Source organism: Rattus norvegicus, chromosome 11 (genome assembly GCF_036323735.1).
Source record: "Rattus norvegicus strain BN/NHsdMcwi chromosome 11, GRCr8, whole genome shotgun sequence".
Lineage (NCBI taxonomy): Eukaryota > Metazoa > Chordata > Mammalia > Rodentia > Muridae > Rattus > Rattus norvegicus.
This window is the reverse complement of record NC_086029.1, coordinates 68,934,723-68,954,055: the sequence shown is the minus strand read 5'-3', so window position 1 is coordinate 68,954,055 and position 19,333 is coordinate 68,934,723. Positions and strand designations below refer to the sequence as shown.

At 39.0% G+C, this 19,333-nt stretch overlaps 1 protein-coding gene across 4 annotated transcripts in view; it reads right to left on the bottom strand.

Moving 5' to 3' along the window:
• Positions 1-10,485: 10,485 nt before the first annotated feature.
• Cd200 (Cd200 molecule) overlaps positions 10,486-19,333 on the bottom strand; it is a 27,371-nt gene continuing 18,523 nt past the window's right edge. For 3 of the 4 annotated variants that reach the window (XM_017597873.2, XM_006248325.5, XM_017597875.2), the window contains one exon: positions 10,486-11,817. The gene's annotated coding sequence lies outside the window, so the exon portion shown is untranslated. The remainder of the gene's footprint in view (positions 11,818-19,333) is intronic. The other variant, NM_031518.3, reaches the window with a different exon arrangement.

Here is a 19,333-nt window from a genome sequence, read left to right as displayed (position 1 = left end):
CCAGTAGGAATAGGCTGAAGATAATAGCCTCCCCTGGATTCGTAACTAACTCTCTTCTTTATGGTTCACTGCCTCGTGAGTAGGAGGCACCACACACCCACACCACGTGGGTGGAGTCATGTAGCCGTGTCACCACCATTGTGATGGGCTAAAATAATTCTGAAACCATGAGACAAAGCAAACTTTCTTTCAACATTGTTGTTTCCTCCTCTTCTTCCTTCCTTTTTCTTTTTTTTGGAGAGCGTGTATAGTGTAACCCAGGGTAGCTTTCAACTCTGAATAGCTAAGGACAATCTTAAAATCCCGATCTTCTGTCTCTGTCTTTCAAGTAATGGAATATCCAGGATGTATCATCACACCTGGCTGAGGAATGATATTTCTACATAGTTACACTAACCTCAAAATGTAACCTTGGTTTACTTTTCCTCTACCTTACAAGATAGTGGTATGAACTATTGTATAATAACCAGACTAGAATCCAGGTATTCTTTCCTGAAGAAATTCTTTAAAAGGTTTAAAACAACAACAAAACCACAACTTTCTGAATGTCAAAGACATCAAAACTGTTTCCATATGGTAATAGCTAGCTTTTCTACTTTATAATTAGAAAACTTACTTAACCTATGCCTCTTGAGTTTGCTGTTATTGATTGTAGGTCAAAATCACAGTCCCTCTTACAGAGTTGTGAATATTAAATAACATGCGATGTGAGCAGCAATCTGTACTAAGCCTGATAAGACAACAAAGTCATCAATATAAGTTGACTGCTTTTGTCACCATTATATACCATTACTTTTCAATTTCCCACTGTAGCCAACAAATTATAGTCTCATAGTTGGGTGAGGATTATGTCAAGAAACTTAGGCTTGATGAAACTGCCTCATATTGTCACCATATCAGTTGATTTAAGGGTCATTTTTGTTTGTTCTTTTCTTTCCAGGAAGAACCTGTCATCAAGTCTGCTAACCTGATTTCTATCCCTGGGACCTACATAGAAGAATAGAGCTGACTCTCCAAAATTGCCCTCTAACTTCTTCATGTGCCCTGAGGCACACAGAAGGACACATAAGCACACACAGCACACACACACACACACACACACACACACACACACACATGCACACACACTCATACACACTAAATAAGTTTAAGTTTTAAAAATAATACAGTGGGAAATTTGGAACCAAATAGATGAGCATTTTGATATCAACCATAATAGCAAATACAATTTCATAAATGGAATGTCATGTTTAAATTTACAAAATATGATCAGAGTAGCTTTTCGGGACAGTGAGCTCTATAGTGGATTAGTTTTGTTTTTCTTGTTGTTTTTCATTTTGTGTCTTTCATGCCTTATGCTTTTCCCTTCTGCACTTCATAGCACTAGATTGGGTTTTGGATTCTCTTGAGTCAAGGCAAGAAGGGGAAAAGACATTTATATGGTTAGAATTAGAAAGGAGGGAGTCAGCTAGTTCCTTCAGGGAAGAAATAATCCTTCTGGTATTGATTTTCAGCTTGGAGCTCTGAGTACCATGGCTTCATGAGCACACTGACAGTGGCTAAAAAGGAGCAAAAGGTGTCTGAAAAGAACAGAAGGGCCAAGCAATACTGTAACACATGACCATTATGCAATCCAAGAATGAAGTCCAACAAGATGCCTTATTTTTTGTTGCTGTGAAAAATACCATGACCGATACAATTTAAGAAAGAAAAGCTTTTAGATTATGGTGGCAGAGGGATGAATTTGTTACAGCAGGAAAGAGACGGATGACACAGGAAGCTGGCTGATCCCATTATCATTAGCAAAGACAGGGAACAGGAAGTGGAGCCATGCTCTAAGTCTTCAAAGTCCACCCCCAGTGACATAGCCATCATAGCAAGGCTCCCCCTTCTAAAAGTTCCATGTCTTAATTATAGCTCTGATAAGACACCATGACCAATGCAACTTAGACAAAAGGTCTATTGGAGGCTTATAGTTTCAGACAGTGAGCCCATGACCATTATGATGGGAGAGCATGGCAGCAGGCAGGTAGGCATGGCACTGGAACAGTAGTTGAGACTTCATATCTTGATCCATAAGAATGAGGTAGAGAGAGAGGGCAAGACATCAGGAATAGGGTGGGATTTTGAAAATTTCAAAGCTCAACCCCAGTGGCAAACTATTTCCAGTAAGGCCACATCTCCTAATCTTTCCTAAATAGTTCCAGCAAGTGCAGACCATGAATATTTAAATATATGAGCCTATATGTTCTCTTTCAAACTACCACCACATGCTATAAACCCTCTCAAACACCAACTGGGACCACGTGTTCAAATACATGTTCAGTACCTGGATCCTTGTTAACTCATTTCTAGAATGACAATTACTGAGAGAGGGATTCCTATCACCTATGCTTAATGGATCACAGTGTTACATTTGTAATTATATGAAATCGCTCTGAAAACTGAATTGCATACTGGCTGAATGTACATAATCTAAAATGTTGCAAAAATCAAAACATTTCAACTGACTACAATGTCATGTGGGGAGTGAGTCATGTGACCTCACATGATGGACCACGGTCTCCATGTGAGTGCCTCGGAGATGGCTCAGCAGGCAAAAGCTCTTGCTTCACAAGCCTGATGACTAGAGCTCTGATCCCTCAGAAGGCACAATGGAAGGGAAGAATCAAGTCTCAAATACTGTTCTCTGAGTGGCACATGTGCTACATGTGCTGTGGCATGAACGTGAGCATTTGTATGCATGAACGTGCATGCTTGTGTACTTGTGTACATACAAACATCACATTTCCTTTAGGCAATGCACAGGTAATAAAAAATTTAAAAACAAAAATAGTGTACAAATTCCATTTAGCATATATATATATATGTTGATTTATATGAAACATAAATTGTCTTTAGACTTGGGTCTAACACAAATTCCAAGATAACCATGCCATACATAAATTTAAAATTATAATTAGCTAAAATACCTCTACTTTCAAGTATGAATACTTTGCATCAGGGGCACCCAATCTGCATTTGGACATTTTGTTTCACTATATATGACATTACGTTATGAATTTCCACAGGTTGCCTCTGAATACATGCAAATAGCTTTATTTTATGTTTTCTTAACTGCTGAAATTTTCTCCAGCAGGGGTTTATTAGTTCCTTCTGCTGTTCCTATTTCTCATGCTCAGCATGTTATGTGTCTGTGGAATGACATTTTGCTCAAAGATTGCACATTGCTGGATATACATTGCTTATTTAATCACTTAAAACACTATTCTAATACAGAAATACATTGTATAATATACTATGGAGAAATGATGCACTTCATCTCCTAAGAACTATATAAAAATTATTCTCATGTTTTTAGTATAAAATGCAGTAATAGGAACTCCTTTCTAAGTGGCATTAGTACTTATATTCTATCCTTGAAAATCAAAACCTATGTGGTCCCTAAGTTTGTCAATAGTTTGTTTTCTTTCTCGTCATCTTTTGTCCATGTTCCCTATGGTATGTTTAGGTTTTAAAAACAGGACTTTCAATAAAATCTAATTCAAGTTTGGATTTATGTATTTGCTTCTTTGATTTGGTTCTTTTGTTTTTAATATATATTTATATTTTGTTGTTAATCTGTTATCTTCAGACATGTCTTGTCTTTCCCCAGCTAAGAATGTACTGGAACACACCTCTTTGCTTCCAAGGGAAATAAACACCCTGGTTTAAACAATCAAAACCATTTTACTGGAGAGAAAAAAAATCTGTCCTGCTGTGTAATTTTCATTGCCAAAGATTCAGGAAGTCAGTGCAAAGCTCATATTGGAGATAGCTTTAAACCTTGTATAGGAAACCAGTTTAGAAAACATTTAGCTTCCAGTAAACTCTGGAGTTCTAACACTAACACTCTTTATAAATAGAGAAATAGTTTGCTCAGGTGTGCTAGAAATTAATACTCTATCAGACCACATAAGTGTCATTAACAACATTGAAGTTTCAACTGCCTGACTTCTAAGCCACACTAGAAAGGCTTGTGGGAACTCCTTGAGTGAGATCTAAGAAAAGATCCTTGTGAGACTTTTCAAACATCTGGGAATGTCATTCAGCTTTGTCCATGGAGACTCAGAGGCCACTGTGTCTCATAGACTACATACAGCAAGAAGTTTCAGTTTACCCAGTGGCTGTGTGTTGCCCAATCTCTGAAACAACCTCTATTGCTAACTTCTGCTAATACAAGAGTGCTGTCTATTAGCTAAACTGCCACTTGGATAGGCTCTGGCCAAGTCAAACACACTGTGAATCTACTAGACCCGGAATTCTCTTGAGGTTATGTTCCTCTTCGCATGAGTAAATTAACATTGCCTCCAACACGGAAAAGTGTCCCATTGCTCTGAATGGCTCCCAATCATGTCTTAGCAGCCCCTGAACTGGACAGTCCTTTTAAAAACTTCACGGGGAAAAGGAAACCTTTCCCACTTAAAATACAGATCCCTTTCAGGTGCATTTCACAAGCCCTGATAGGCCAATCTCATCCATTTGAAGTGACCTGCTGCCTCCGCCAGACTTCTCACTGTTTGTTTAGCTGCTCACTGGAAATTTAATGTTTCCCAGAATTGCACACAGAGCCATCTGGCCTCGAAATATGTTACTTACCATCATTTCATTAAAGCCACCATCTCATTTATTTTTACGTGAGATAGAAATGATAGTGTCTTTTATTTATAAAAAGGGAAACCAATATGTTTCCTAAAATTTAAGGAAATTTTTAGATACAGAGGCAACCATGACCAGAATTGTGTGGTGTTTGAAAAGCATATTGGAGCAGCTGAGCTTCTGTCTGTCTCTGTAACCAGACACATTACAACACTACGTTAGGAGAGTCAACGGAAATCATGGAAGCAGGACCAAACTGGGACACAAAGGCTACGCCCAAAAAACCTGAAACTGATTTTGTTGAGTTCCTGATTTGTTTGTTTGGTTTTTGTTTTCTTTTAGTTAAAAAAAACAAGTGAAGATTTATCACATTCAAATTGTATGTGGTATAAGTGGGATTTTTCTAATTTCTTGATTAACATGAATCAGAAAGAAAAAAATCTCAAAGTAACTGCTGAGTTCCCAGGGAACTCTCGACCTTTGGACATCTCCTGATGGTCTTACCTCTGGTTTAGTGATATCTGTCTGGAGAAAGAACCCTGGAGGCCAATTGTGACATCCTACTTAAGTCATCTGGAACATAACTGTCATCATGGAAAAGGTCACATACTCCAGATTTTAAGGTCAATGGGTTGATGGTCAGTGCTAATGCCTGCTTGACAGGATTTAGAATCCCTTGGAAGATGATGCCCTAGACATGCCCATGAAGGATTGTCTTCTTTTTTTTTAGGTTGATTGATGTGGAAAAACCTGTCTTAACAAGACTCAAGCCCATTCCCTAGGCAGAGACCCAGGACAGTGTTAGATTAAGAGCAAAGAGTGTGCTCTGTTTCATGACTGCTGACGGCAATGTGATCAGCTTCCTCTCGTTACCATGGCTCTGAACCCTCCACATCCCCACCCCCATGATGGGCTGTAACTTGAACTGTGAACCAGAGCCAACCTTTCTTCTCTCTTGGCTTTTGTCAGAGTGTTCTATCACAGAGCAGGAAAGAAGTTCAGACACATTACAACACTACGCTAGGAGAATCAACAGAAATCATGGAAGCAGGACCATGAACTTTGACATTTACTTCTCAGCACAGAAAGATGCCAGTTCTGTCTGTGACTCAGCAGCCATTGAAGTCAGGGGCTTTTCTTTCTGCTTCCTCAGTCCAACCACAGTCCCCACAGTCAGGTCTCAAGTGTCCACCTTATACAGACTCTGGCTTAGAGGAGCTGGAAAACAAAACCGAGGGCAAGAGGGGCATGACACTAGAGTGTCAACAGGGGGTTTTGATGTCACCAGAAAGAATGAGCTCAGCACATGAACTTGCACAAGTTATAAATTTCACCAACCATTCCTGAGTCCACCCACTGAAAGAGATTTATTCCAGCTCTGATTTTACTGGACCTACTGAATATTGTTCTTATTGGATTTAGTGGTCAGGCATAAAAGCCATGAAGAAAATAGGAACTCCATTTTATCTCTAAGTCTGCCAATTTTTGTCCATGTACTTGTTTTTGGTCTCTCTCTCTCTCTCTCTCTCTCTCTCTCTCTCTCTCTCTCTCTCTCTCTCACACACACACACACACACACTACCTACCTATATATCTCCCTATCTATTAATTTAGAAATGAGGGCTTTCCGCTGTTCCTAGAGCTCCCCAGGATCTTCTTGACTGTCTCCTAGCCTGGGGTTACAATCATGAGGGTCTGAGTTAGACCCTCAGTGCTTAAAACATAGATGTGGCAGTGCTTGGTTGTAATCCAGAGATTCCAGTGTTGCCTTCTCAGAACTCGAGTTACAGGCATGTACTATTGCACATGAATTTTCACATGGGCCTGGGAGTAAACTTGACTAAACCATCTCCATGGCACCATAACTGCCAACTTTTAAAACTTGTTTTGTACTGGAGAACATAGACACATGCTGCTCTATCGGACAGAAAGGATGCACAAAGGCAAAGTTGTATGGATTTCTCCTCCCTTCCATAATTTATAAATCAAAAACTTTGCTCAGGGAATGTTGATTAGGTGAATTGATTGATTTGTTTTGATTTAGGCAGTCTTTTGTATCCTAAGCTGGCCTTGAACTTGCTATGCAGCCAAGAATGACCTTGAATTTTTGATCCACCCACCTCCACCTCCTCTGTTGTGGGATTCTGAGTGTGCACCACCATACCTGGCTCACGCGTGTTGGGGTTTGAATTTGAAGCTTTGTGCATTCTAGGCAAATGTTTTACCTATTGAGCAATATCTCAAGCCCAGTAAAGATTTATTAGCCAATAAAATAATCCCCCATGATGCTTATGAAATAGCAAGGGAGGTAGATAACGGACAGATTAAACATGTACCAGGTACAATATGCTACCTAGGGAAGCAAGCAATGGGGGAAAGCCAGCAGAGGGAGGTGGGGGTAATCTGTCAGCAGAAAGGTAAGAACTGTGAAGTGATGTGAGAGACTTTAGACAGGGAGACAAACACCAGGGCTCAGAGGTAGAAATGTGTCCAGAATATTGGCAAAATATCAGAGCTGTTAGTGACCGTAAGTGTCAGCAGCATCCTGAAGGCCCACATAGACATTTGCTTCTATACAATGTGAACTAAAAAGTCACTTAAGACATCTGTGCAAGAGTCTGACTTGTTATGTTTTAAAACAGCCATGTTTAAAATATACTGGAAAGAGTAGGAAAGAGAAGCAGGGAAATTAATTAGGAAGCTCTAGGAATGATTCAGGATTGAAAGGTGATGATTTAGACCAGGGGACAGAGTTAGAGTAGGTGACAGAGACTGACCATCTTGATAGAACAAACAGGAAACTCTGATACATCGGATGTGAGGTGGGTCACAGTACAGTAATGGGTGTAGACGGAAGTTTGAAGGGAAAATACTGGACAGGAAGTCTAGAAGTTGGAACTAGAACTTTAACCCTATTTCAAATGCCCACTGTTGTCTGCACTCTCATTTTTGATATCCACAAAAATGGAATTTAATACCTTTCCTACTCTGGAGGCTCTAATGGTTATGATACCTGTGCATAGGGTGAATTGCTTGAGTTGTATCATAGCTCTCTGTGGCCTCCTAAGAATTAATTTGCCTGAGCAACTCTAAGGAATGTGAAGGTCAAATGAGAATATTTTGAGAACACAAAACAATTTAATCACTAAAACATATGGGGGGAATCATTTTCAAAGTTTATTTCAGGAAGTGAAAATCTTTATCTAAGAATAACTAGTTTGGTTGCTTAGTTTGCTTTGTTTGTATATTAGTTTGAGACAAGGGGTACTGTATTATCCTGGAAGATCTGGAACTTTCTATGTAGAGGGAACTACAGTGTCTAGTAATAACATGGGTTTGTTCTCTTTGTGACCAGGGCTGTGAATCATTCTCAAGGTGAATGTCTAAGTTGTGAGAGAACCAAACATCATTTTCAGTTTCAGCTCAGCATCAAAGAATTCTTTTGTTTCCCCCTTGGTTCTGAATGGGCTACCTCTATCACGGAATTTTTCTAAAATTTTAGCAGAGATGGATGTGGCTGAACTATTGTGAACCAAAAACTTTACAACTTTCCCGGGTTGCTTTACTGTGCAAAGTTCAACCTATTCTTTCTAATGCATAAACATGCAAAGGATCCTTCATAATTGAAATTTTAGAATGAGTGTGGGAGTGCTGGTCTAGAGGCAGTAGAAGGAAGCATGCAGAGAGAAAGTGAGACTCCAAGTTTGGTTTGTCTGCCTTCTCAGACAAGGGAACATGTTCTTAATTACATTTTTTCTTTTTTTTTTTATTTCTTTCCAACCCTACTACTTGATATGTCCATGAAACACACCTGGCTTAAGTACAATTGTCTCAGTATTCTGATGGGCAATTGATGAGCCAATCAGCATGCTGATGTAAATTAGTGAACCAAAAATAATTAATCCAGGTATCCTCCCTCATCCAGGAGTGTGGGGGGATGGCCTTAGCTCAGGTTCCTACCGGATAGAGATCTGGAGACTGAACTGGCCATCTTCTGTAGCCAAGAAGGACTTTCAGAGGAGGGGAGGGAGCATTAATCCACCCACAAAAACCTTCAACCCAAATTTTGTCTTGCCTACAAGATGAGCAGTGATGAAGATGGAGCAGAGACTGAAGAAACAGCTAACGAATGACTGCCCCATGTTGAGCCTCATCCCATGTGAGAGAGCCAACCCCTGACACTATTAATGGCACTCTGCTATGCTAGCAGACAGGAATGGAGAATAATTGTCCCCTGAGAGACTTCATCCGGCAGCAGACGGAGGCAGATGCAGAGACTCATAGCCAAATATCAAGTGGAGTTCGGGGTATCTTGTGCAGAGTGGGGAATAAAATTGAGCAGGTCTGAGGAATCAAGGGCACCACAAGAAGACCCACAGAGTCAACTAACCCAGGCCGATAAGAGCTCACAGAGACTGGGCCACAAACTAAGGAGCATGCATGGACTGGAATATGCCCCCTTAAACATTTGTATCAAATGTGCAGCTTTGTCTTCATGTGGATCCTTTAACAAGTGGAGCAAGAACTTTCTAGGTCTGTTCCCTGCTATTGGATCTCCTCCTCTACCTGAACCACCTGGTTGGGCTTCAGTGGGAGAGGACGTGCCTAGTCCTGCTGGGACTAGCTGTCTGGGGGGGGATGGGGGTGTATGGTACCTAAGGGAACTCCACCTTCTCTGAGGAGAATGGGCGGGGTGCGGGGAGGGCAGATTTGTAAGGGTGGGATTAGGAGGAGAGGAGAGAGAGGGCTGAGGTGGGATGTAAAGTGAATAAAAATGTAAATTGTAAAAAAAAATTAAAAAAATTAATGTAGCGCTCTCTGAAGTCTACTTGGAAGATGAACTGTAAGAAAAGCAATGGCCTCAATAAAGGGACGGGATGAATGATCAAAATCTTAGGTCGTATGGACGTATCTACCTAGGTACGAGTTGCGTTGAGAAAGGAACATAAGGCTTCATTACCTATTCTTTAATTTACCCATCCTTACTTTTGTTCCAAGGCCATTGCAATGGGTCCACTGAATGAAAACTACTTTCCCAACAGCACCAGGGACCTATTTGTCCTTTTCACTCTAATTCTTTTGCAAGTGTGCTGTGGAGTTGACCATAAACTCTGACAGGTGGGGTTCACAACATTGACAGCTTCATGTGCTTATACAATTTCCTTTTAAATGTTATGTTTCCAGCTCAGATATGGTAGCTATCAAGATATATAATTAGTGTCACCTAGAAACTGTGGTGGACTGACCCATGGTTCCAACTGCATATGGAGCTGAGGATGGCCTTGTTGGGCACCAATGAGAGAATAAGCCGTTGGTCCTGCCAAGGCTGGACTCCCTCAGAGTAGGGAATGTCAGGGTGGGGAGGCAGGAAGGGATGGGTGGTTGCGGAGGGGGAACACCCTCATAGAAGAAGGGGGAGGGGAGAAGGTATAAGAGGTTTATAGATGGGAAACTCAGAAAGGGGATAACATTTGAAATGTAAATAAAAAAACCTCTTTGTGGGTCTCAATAATGTCCTTGAATAATGAGAGGAGTGAGTCCTGAGAACGGCACTTTGGAGACATTTCTTTCATTCTTCCTGCCTGACACAGCAGTGATTCAGCCAAGGTACCAGGAACACAGCAAGACAGAGTGCTAATTACTATGGCGCCAGAAACAATCTAAGCTATTCTTTTGTGAAGTCTGGCATTTAAAGGTAAAACCAAGAGAGCATACCTAGGAAACTCCTTAACTCTAGAAAAACATCAAAAGAGACTTACCTACAGTAATTCTCATTGACCACCTCAGATACCACCCATGAGTAAGCAGAAAGGTCAACTGAAGGTTTTGAATACAGAGAAAAAAAAATCCAAGTGTTATTCTTTATTTCTATATTTCTCAAGGGAATGTCACACATCAACTATTTAGTTGACACTTTTAATTGCTCAGTATTTTAATACAAATATAGGAAAATTATACGGAATTAAATAACACATGAAAAGCATACCAAGTATATAAATATCGAGTTTGACAATGAAAACAACTTACACTTGAATTCCTAGGTCACTCTACAGAGACAGATGAAGCAAAAGATACAGAAAACAACGTCACTAGTTCTGTCAAAGGGTTAAGATGTCCACAAATGTCTTCAGAACAAAGCGATTGTATTCCAGAGTTGCCTTCTCTTTGTGAAAAATAAAGTCACAGAAAAAGAAGTTGAGAGAGAGAGAGAGAGAGAGAGAGAGAGAGAGAGAGAGAGAGAGAGAATATACAACTGACTGCTGTACAGGAAATTCTTAACACATCTGTTTTCATAATATATTATCGTTACACGAGACAGGATTCAGAATGGCCTCAAAGAGGGTGATATCCTGGGCCAAATGGACAGGGAAAGCATGCTTTTGTAAAGATGTGAACTACTTGCTAAGACTAACGGTATTTGCCTACGTGCTATAAAAATAAGTTAAATGGACACATTACGGTTGCCAATGTTACTTCACACTAAATTCTTCTCTATTTTCATCATAGTAACCCTCATAGAAGCACATAGAGAACGGCAGGGGAATCAGGGATTTTAGCAAGGCCAACAATCAGCGGAACAGTAGCAGGTAGTCAATTAGATACTCAAACAACAGGGAAACAAACTGGTGGACCTAAGAACAAAACCAGAGGTGGGACCCCAACAGAAAGGCAAAAGGTACTCTCCGAAGCTCTTTGACCCTTCTGTGTTCTCTCTTCTTCTTTTGATCGCTCTTCAGTTTTCTTCCTAAAATTCCATCAGATCTCAGACATGGCAAATTTTCTGGTCCCACTCCTTTCTACTTTGTATAAAGACCAGGAAGCTCTGTGAGGTAAGTTGACTATGATTTGTCCCTCCGGTGGGAGCCCTAGTCGGTCTGCGAGCCGGCTTGGCACTGGTGATTCTAAGTCTGGTGCCTTTCTAACAGCAATGACGCTGCATTGCTCCACAAAAATCAAGTCCTGCAACAGACCCGAGGCACACAACTTCCTCTTGGAATGTAAATACTGAGGACCCGGGACAGCAGCAAAAAGTCAAATCCCTCACAGGCTTCCTTCTGCATCTTTTGCTCTTTTTTAGGTCCTATGGAGAATGACCTTTTCCCTCCTGCTTTTCTTTAACATCAGATTCAAGTAGACCAGGGAAACACGTTCAGGGTTCTGTATAATTTCTCTAGAGCTCTGAATAAAAGAAAGAGAAGTGTGTCAACATTGGACATTTCTTATTTCTCAACATACTTTAAGCAATTAACAGCAGAATTAAGAAATACAGGGATCTCTCAGTGTACAGTTTCCCCCTCCTTCTCCCCTCTCTCCGTTTTTTCCTTTCCTTTTGGATATCAACTTTCACTCTATAGTCCAGGAGGTTGTCCAGGAACTTCACTCACTGTGAAGCTCAGAATGGCTTTGAACTAACAATGCTCTAGTTCAAGGACCCTATCTCCTTCGTCTTTAAGCTCTTGATCCCACACTTTTGACCTAGTAATCGATTAGAGAATCACCTAAGGTTACAAAGCAAGGCACATGTTCAAGAATACCAAGTGATTGGAGAGGTCTAACTAAGAAGAACCCTGGGCTTTGTTCTCTCTGGGTTGTAGCTTGAGGACATCAGACTGAGAATAATCACTATTAAGTCAAAAATGTTTTCAAGAGTTACTGACTGCCTGGAATGGGATGATGTCAGATTCCCCACAAGGAATCTAGATAGTGAGATATCAGACTTGGTATTTAACCTTGGTCCCTCCCTCCCATTTTGTGTCCTCTTAGGTCACTTTACTGGATCTTCCAGAGTTCTACATATTTTAGATGCCAACATTTTCAGCAGCTGTCAGTAATTCACTATCTTCCCCCTTAATATACCCCAATATTTTAATACAAGTGAATTATTATAACAAAAAGAAAATAAAAGAGAAGAATTTATGCCAAAATTGATTTTTTTTTAATTATTGTACTTAACAGACATGAACTTGCCCTGTCAAGTTGTTTTTAAATCATCCATTTAGTCTGAACTTACACTTTACTGCAGATGAGTAAGAAGTAGGTTTAGGGTGGGCAGAGCCTCTCAGACTACTCCATGTCGGAGTGTTCTAAACTCTTAATGGTTTCTCTTTCTTTGAGACTTTGAATTTGTAACTCTTTTGCTAGAGGTCAACTATCTCTGCTTTCCTCCATGGCTGGTTTGTTTTCTATTTCCAGGTCCTTAGTCTAAACAACCCAGAGAAGCTGATCTCAGACTACTTCTCTTAAATAAGTGGTTCTTGCTCCCCAATCTTTCCTTTCATTGTATGCTATATATGGTTTGCTCACAATGCTATTTTTAGTTTTTCATAGTGTCCTTCACTGTTAGTCCATCTATGGTTTTTCTGTCTAATATAAATGTCTCTATAATGAATCATGTATAATATATATTATAATACCTAAATGTGTTAAATAACCAGCTTCCTCATCCTCCTAGCCCTCAACATCCTTCCCAAACAACTCAGTTTAGCCAAAATAATTCTAAATCTTCTAAATGAAGCAATTTATATTATATATTATAATACCTAAATGTGTTAAATAACCAGCTTCCTCATCCTCCTAGCCCTCAACATCCTTCCCAAACAACTCAGTTTAGCCAAAATAATTCTAAATCTTCTAAATGAAGCAATTTATATTATCCATATCAATAAATCAATGTTAGGCATAATAAGCTCATTTCAGTATATGCATCTTCTGCCCTTTCTCCCTTCTCACCTTATCTTGCTTTTGAACTTCTAAACCTGCTTGTGAAACAAATACTGTGTGTTCTGCTTCCCAATTATGCCTACTCCTGTGTTCAAATCAGTTTCTGAGTTCTGTTCTCTCAAATCCCACTTGCTGTAACCCCCATGTCCTTTTCTCTGTTCACCTCTATGAGCTCTCCTCCTGTTATCATGTGTGCAAATGCTTAAATACACATTGCTAAAACCAAAAGGGACCATAGACTTAGAAACAATAAAAACCAGCACTTATTGGAACCTTCCTATGATTCAGTGATGTGAATGAAGTCTTTTTTTTTTTTTTCAGAGCTGGGGACCGAACCCAGGGCCTTGTGCTTGCTAGGCAAGCGCTCTACCACTGAGCTAAATCCCCAACTCCTTGAATGGAGTCTTAATGGCATAGGCCAATGGTCAAATTGCTGGTAGCTTGAAATTATAAATGATGAAATCATTTGTACTAAATAACTTGACAAGAGCAACTCTGCTGGCAATCCCCTAAGCTAGCTGGCGCTGGCTTTTTCTCTTTCTTCTTTTTTTTTTTTTAGCATTTTTCTAATTGCATGCATTTCCTTTAAAACCTTCACAGCATTTGTATAGCTACAGTAATTGCTCCTAATTTCCAAATGCAGAGAAAGGAGCATAGGTACCCAGCTATTTGTTTTAAACAAATAGGACTTTATCAGAATCGGTGAAGAAGTGGTTGTAGTTGAGAATAAAACAAATGAGTAATTAGAAAATAACCAACTCTGTAGGTCATTTATAATACCCTTTGTTAAAAGAGAAAGTTAAAATATTGACTTATTAAAGACAGGAATACAATTATAGAATTTTCTCAAGTAGCACTGGGAAGATGAAGGGAATTTCAGTTAAACAGACAACGAGTTCCAGAAACCTATTGTAACACATGGTGACTATGGTAACAAGGTTATCAAGCACTTGAAAAGGACTAAAATCTTAGCTTGTAAGTGTTTTAATAAAATAGTTTAACATGTAGTGAACAAGTGGTATTCCTTAGCTTGTTTTAACCTGTACATACACTCAAAGCATTGTATTGTGTTATTAATATAATTTTGTCAGTCTAAAACGTGATACAAATAATCGAGCTGAAATTATTGATACACACACTGTGAAGATGAAAAGCCCCAATGATATTTAGTAAAAAAACCTTCAAAAGAGCTACAAAATACAAGGCTAATCTTTTCTTTTTTGTTGTATAAATGTCATAAACCATTGACCACAGAGATTTTAGAGTTGGGAGAACTAATGAGCAAGTTCTTTCTAGTTTGCTTTACTGAAGAGAGAAATAAGCCGTATTGTGGTGCTCTCTGCTCTACAGAAACTTCCATAACACTCTATTGTGAAATAGAAGGTTGTATTGAAGGTTGTGAAAGGAAAAAGTCACCGAGAGAAGATACGTCTACATGCTATACTGAGGGGTGTGTGTGTGTGTGTGTGTGTGTGTGTGTGTGTGTGTGTGTGAAAGGAGTGTGTGCATTAAAGAGTGATGAGGAAAATACCCAGGTACTTGATATCTACAATGACCCCATAATATTGTTCTCTCAATATCAGAGACTCAGAAATCTCCATTTTCCCCCCTCTTTAGACAGTCTTTGACCACATAGCACAGGCCAATCTTAAACTTGAAATTCCTTCGTTTCAACATCTCAGTTGTTGATATTACAGGCATGTACCATCATGCCTAGTTAGAAACTTGTGTCTTACTAAGTTATGATGGACGGGAAAGATCAGTTTGGTCTTATCTGATATTGTGATGTACAGTGCTAAGTGTACTATTTTACCTTGCTCTTGCAGAGAATTCAAATGGACTTATGACTAAGATATCAGGACAAGGTCAGTAACGCTGGCTGCTGTGATTTGTGTGTGGGTACAGAGATGCAGGAAGTATGTAAGAATTGAGGTTCCAATGAAAAGAACCCATTTTGGTAATGTCACAGTCAGTGATGACTAATGAAGAACAGAAAACAGAAATTACATATTTTTTTGTGTGTGTTCAAGACTTGAGACACAGAAAATATAATATAATCTTGAAAAATATGGTAAAGTCTTGCTTTGTTGGAAGGAGGCAAGGCTTGAATGAGAAAGCTAAAGTGATGTGTTCAGAGGGTCTGACCATGCTCTTGGATACAACCTTGTCCTGAACTAAGCAAGGGTAAGATATTGAATGGATGCCTGTACTTGGAGGTCAGGTAACATCTGTCTCTCCACTTACTCCAGTCTACCTCTGCCTGTGTGGTAGGAACATGGTTGTACTGTTTCATCCCCATCTCAGTCTCCAGAAAGTGGGAAGGAATACCTTCCATGGAAGAATGGGTTTGTCTGTATGATTTAATTAAGAGCCCAGAAATAGAGATAAGCCTGCTGCAAGCACACAAGTCTTTATGAAGGTAAGAGGAGTCAGCGAGAAACTCAATTTGAGAATGGCCTAAATGGCCATCACTACCTCTGTATCCATGGAAACAAGTAAAACAAACAAACAAACAAACAAACAAACAAAATCAAAAAACAAGGAATGAACTCAGTCTGAAACACCTGAATAGACACAGGTAATTGATTTTCTTCTAGAATTTGCAGAAAGGAAGATAGCTTTAAAGGTACTTTGATTTTAGCCCAATGACTCCTTTGTTGAATTTCTGACCTGAAGGACTGTAGGAAAATGAATTTTTGTGTTGTAAGCTACCAAGTTTCTGACTATTTGATGAAGAAACAATAGAAAACATAGTATTTATCTTCCTTTGACTAGGCTATTTGTATACTTTTGTAAAGTAACTCAACCTCTTCCAATTTAGATAACATAAAGTTGGTTATTCTAATAATGAAGTGTGGATCTGTACAGCCGAGATTCAAAGTGAAGACAACAAGGGTAGGAGGCACAGCAGTTCGAAAGAACACAACTGGTAATAGACAAGACTATTACGTTCTTTCACATAAGCTAAACTTCAAAGTAATAATGACAGCAGAGGATTATGCAGCTTAAAAATGTTCTAATCCTTGTTATTTCATTAATTTGTGTAATAAATAATGCTAATGTGAACAGGCGATCTAGATCTCCATGGTGAAGCAGCTAAGGAGTTGGAGGTCCACCTTAGAGCTAAACTGCCACTTAGTTACTGTACAGAATATTATGATGCCTTCATTCCTCAGGTGTTCTTGCCATAGAGTGAAACTCAGGATTTGATTCATTTATTCCATGATGTTTTGTAGGGTTTTGGAGAAGAGTTCCATACAAGAAAACCCAGGCTTTGAGAGCCTGGCAGCCAAGAAATTGGTGATCAGATTTTGTCATGCCATTGTGAAATGATGAGTACCAGTTTTACACATGAGAAAACATGCACATTTTTTCATATAGGCTTGGAGTACATTTTCCCAGTAATGCTAGCCTGAATAGTTTATTAGAGGTTCCCCGTTGCTTCACTCATATAGGGCATCATATTCCTTCCTAAGATTAGGAAGTTACTGGGATAGGGTTATGGGTTCTCACTTACCCAGTCCTTTAATCTGGAGATCATTGCATTATAGTTTAAAAACAAAGGTTCTAATTGCTTTAAAAATGAATCCTCTTTGAATTATCTTGCTAGCTAATGATGAATTTTATCACCACAAAGTTCACTGAAAAAATCTTTACTGCTTGACATAATAGTGTGCTTAAAATAGGAATCAGTGTATGCTCCTATCCAGGAAATAGTAAATTATTAATATAATCATTGTGCTTTGTCAAAAGCCCATTCATATCTCAGGTTACTAGGAAGCAAGGGAAGTCAAGATAAATATAATGTGACCAAAAATATATTCTATATGAAAGAAGTGAAGTCCAGAATATATGTCTCATTTGAGTGTCTGTGTTCTTTTGTTTTCAACCCAGTCTTGAATTAACTAAACCAAAGTGAAGAAAATAACTTAGCTGCTTAAAACAAAGAGTTCTAGCATGTGGTGATGTCTACTGTGATCTGTTCCACAGCAGACCCAAAATTTCATTCATCGATTTCTGAATAATACTACATAATAAATGGTGAGTGATTATTGTGAAATGAAAGGTAATTCTCAGCCTCAATTTTACTTCATTGTCCTATATGGAGAAGTTACGAACTTATGACATCATCAACTGTTACTAGAAAAAATGGTTTGGGATGGTAGAAAATTTCCCCAGGAAACTTTGAATTCTTTCTCACTTTCTATTTCAATAATAAAATACTGATTCATGGAAGCAAAACAAAGTAAGGATATTCCTGAAAGGATTCTGAGTCTTGTAAGGGTAGACTCGAGGGAAACGACTGTGGTGATCCTGCTAGGAGTTGGGTGGAAAGTGGCTTAGTAGCTATCACGACTTCCTCCAGAGCACATGGTATGACAGAAAAGAGAATAAAGGACAATGTCCTACACTGTTCTGCATCACAAGAGGAGTTGGGGGAGGCTGACCTCTAAGCAAAGACAACAGCAGTTATTACAGATTGCCCCTCTGGGTAAAACTAAATCTGTTTTCATTTTTGTGGACCATGAATTGTGATTGGGATGTAAAAGGAGTTTTGTTTTGATGGACTAGCAAATAAATGTTGACCTAACTGAACACATTCGCATTGGCTTCTGTGCCCTCCATGGAGATGAGTCTGTTTAGATTCAGTTAGGACAAGCATCATTTCTCTTTCTTCTTATCTAACTGCCAAGTACACACTTGCTCATTCACACACACACACACACACACACACACACACACACTCATATACACACATACACACTCATATACACTCATATACATTCACACACATTCATACACACACACACACCACATTCAGTTCGACTTTCTCATTCATTCATTCATTCATTCATTCACACACATTCATACACACACATATTCATTTACACACATACACACTCATACACACACATTCATATACACACACACTCATATACATTCACACACATTCATACACACATATTCATATACACACATACACACTCATGCACATTCACACACATTCATACACACACACACACACACACACACACACCACATTCAGTTTGACTTTCTCATTTCCTCTTTCATGTTCACAGCAGAAGCTTTGTGATCACTGGTGTTGGAACTTCGATGCTTTTGACTGCGTTTTCTTTCATATCTGAAAGTTCTATGACCTCAAAAAATGACAGGAAGAAAAAGTGAAAGAGCACAGAAGTAAAGGAGGGAAGTATGAAGGCAAATGGAGAGATGTGGGTGCACCTATTGCATGAAAAAAGGGAGAAGTGTTACTATATTCTTTAACTTTTTTCTCTTTCTCACAAAGTTCTGCATAGCTTAAAAAATGGCTCTCCATGACAGTATTTCCTTAGCTCTAAGACTTCCAAAATAATTGGCACTTGATTTTAGTAGCTGTAAGTATACACAATCAAATACTATGGCTGCTAAAGTTCTGAAATCTTAAAAAAAAAATCAAGTTACTCAAAATCTGAGCATTTAGAGGAATTGACGTGGCCATATGCCGTGTCAATATTTGCAAACAAAATGGCAATTAAGTGTTCACAAGGTTCATCTGGAGCAGGAATATTTATTTCTTAAGTAAGGCGAAGACTTAGTAGACATTGACTGCCTCTTTCTAGAGTTTAGCCATTCTATTCCTTAGAAAATCTAAGACTCGCTAAATGGACAAAGAACTATTACCTTGCAAATATCCCTGTTTAGTGAAATTTACCTTGGGCTTAAACACAACTCTTAGTCAAAAGTGAACTTGAATAAATGAATTTGAAGACTTTGGACATTTTACTTGAAACAGAGAATATTGTACAGTGAATGCCATTGATAACCATAGCTCTTTTTTTTTTTTTTCCTGAGTTGAGAGAGAGACAGGAAAGCAGTCTTGCTGTTGTAACCTGCTGATAAGAACTGATTCTGACCTCAAAGAAAAAAATTGGTTCCCCTTGCTGGGCTCACACACTACCTAATTGAAAAATGG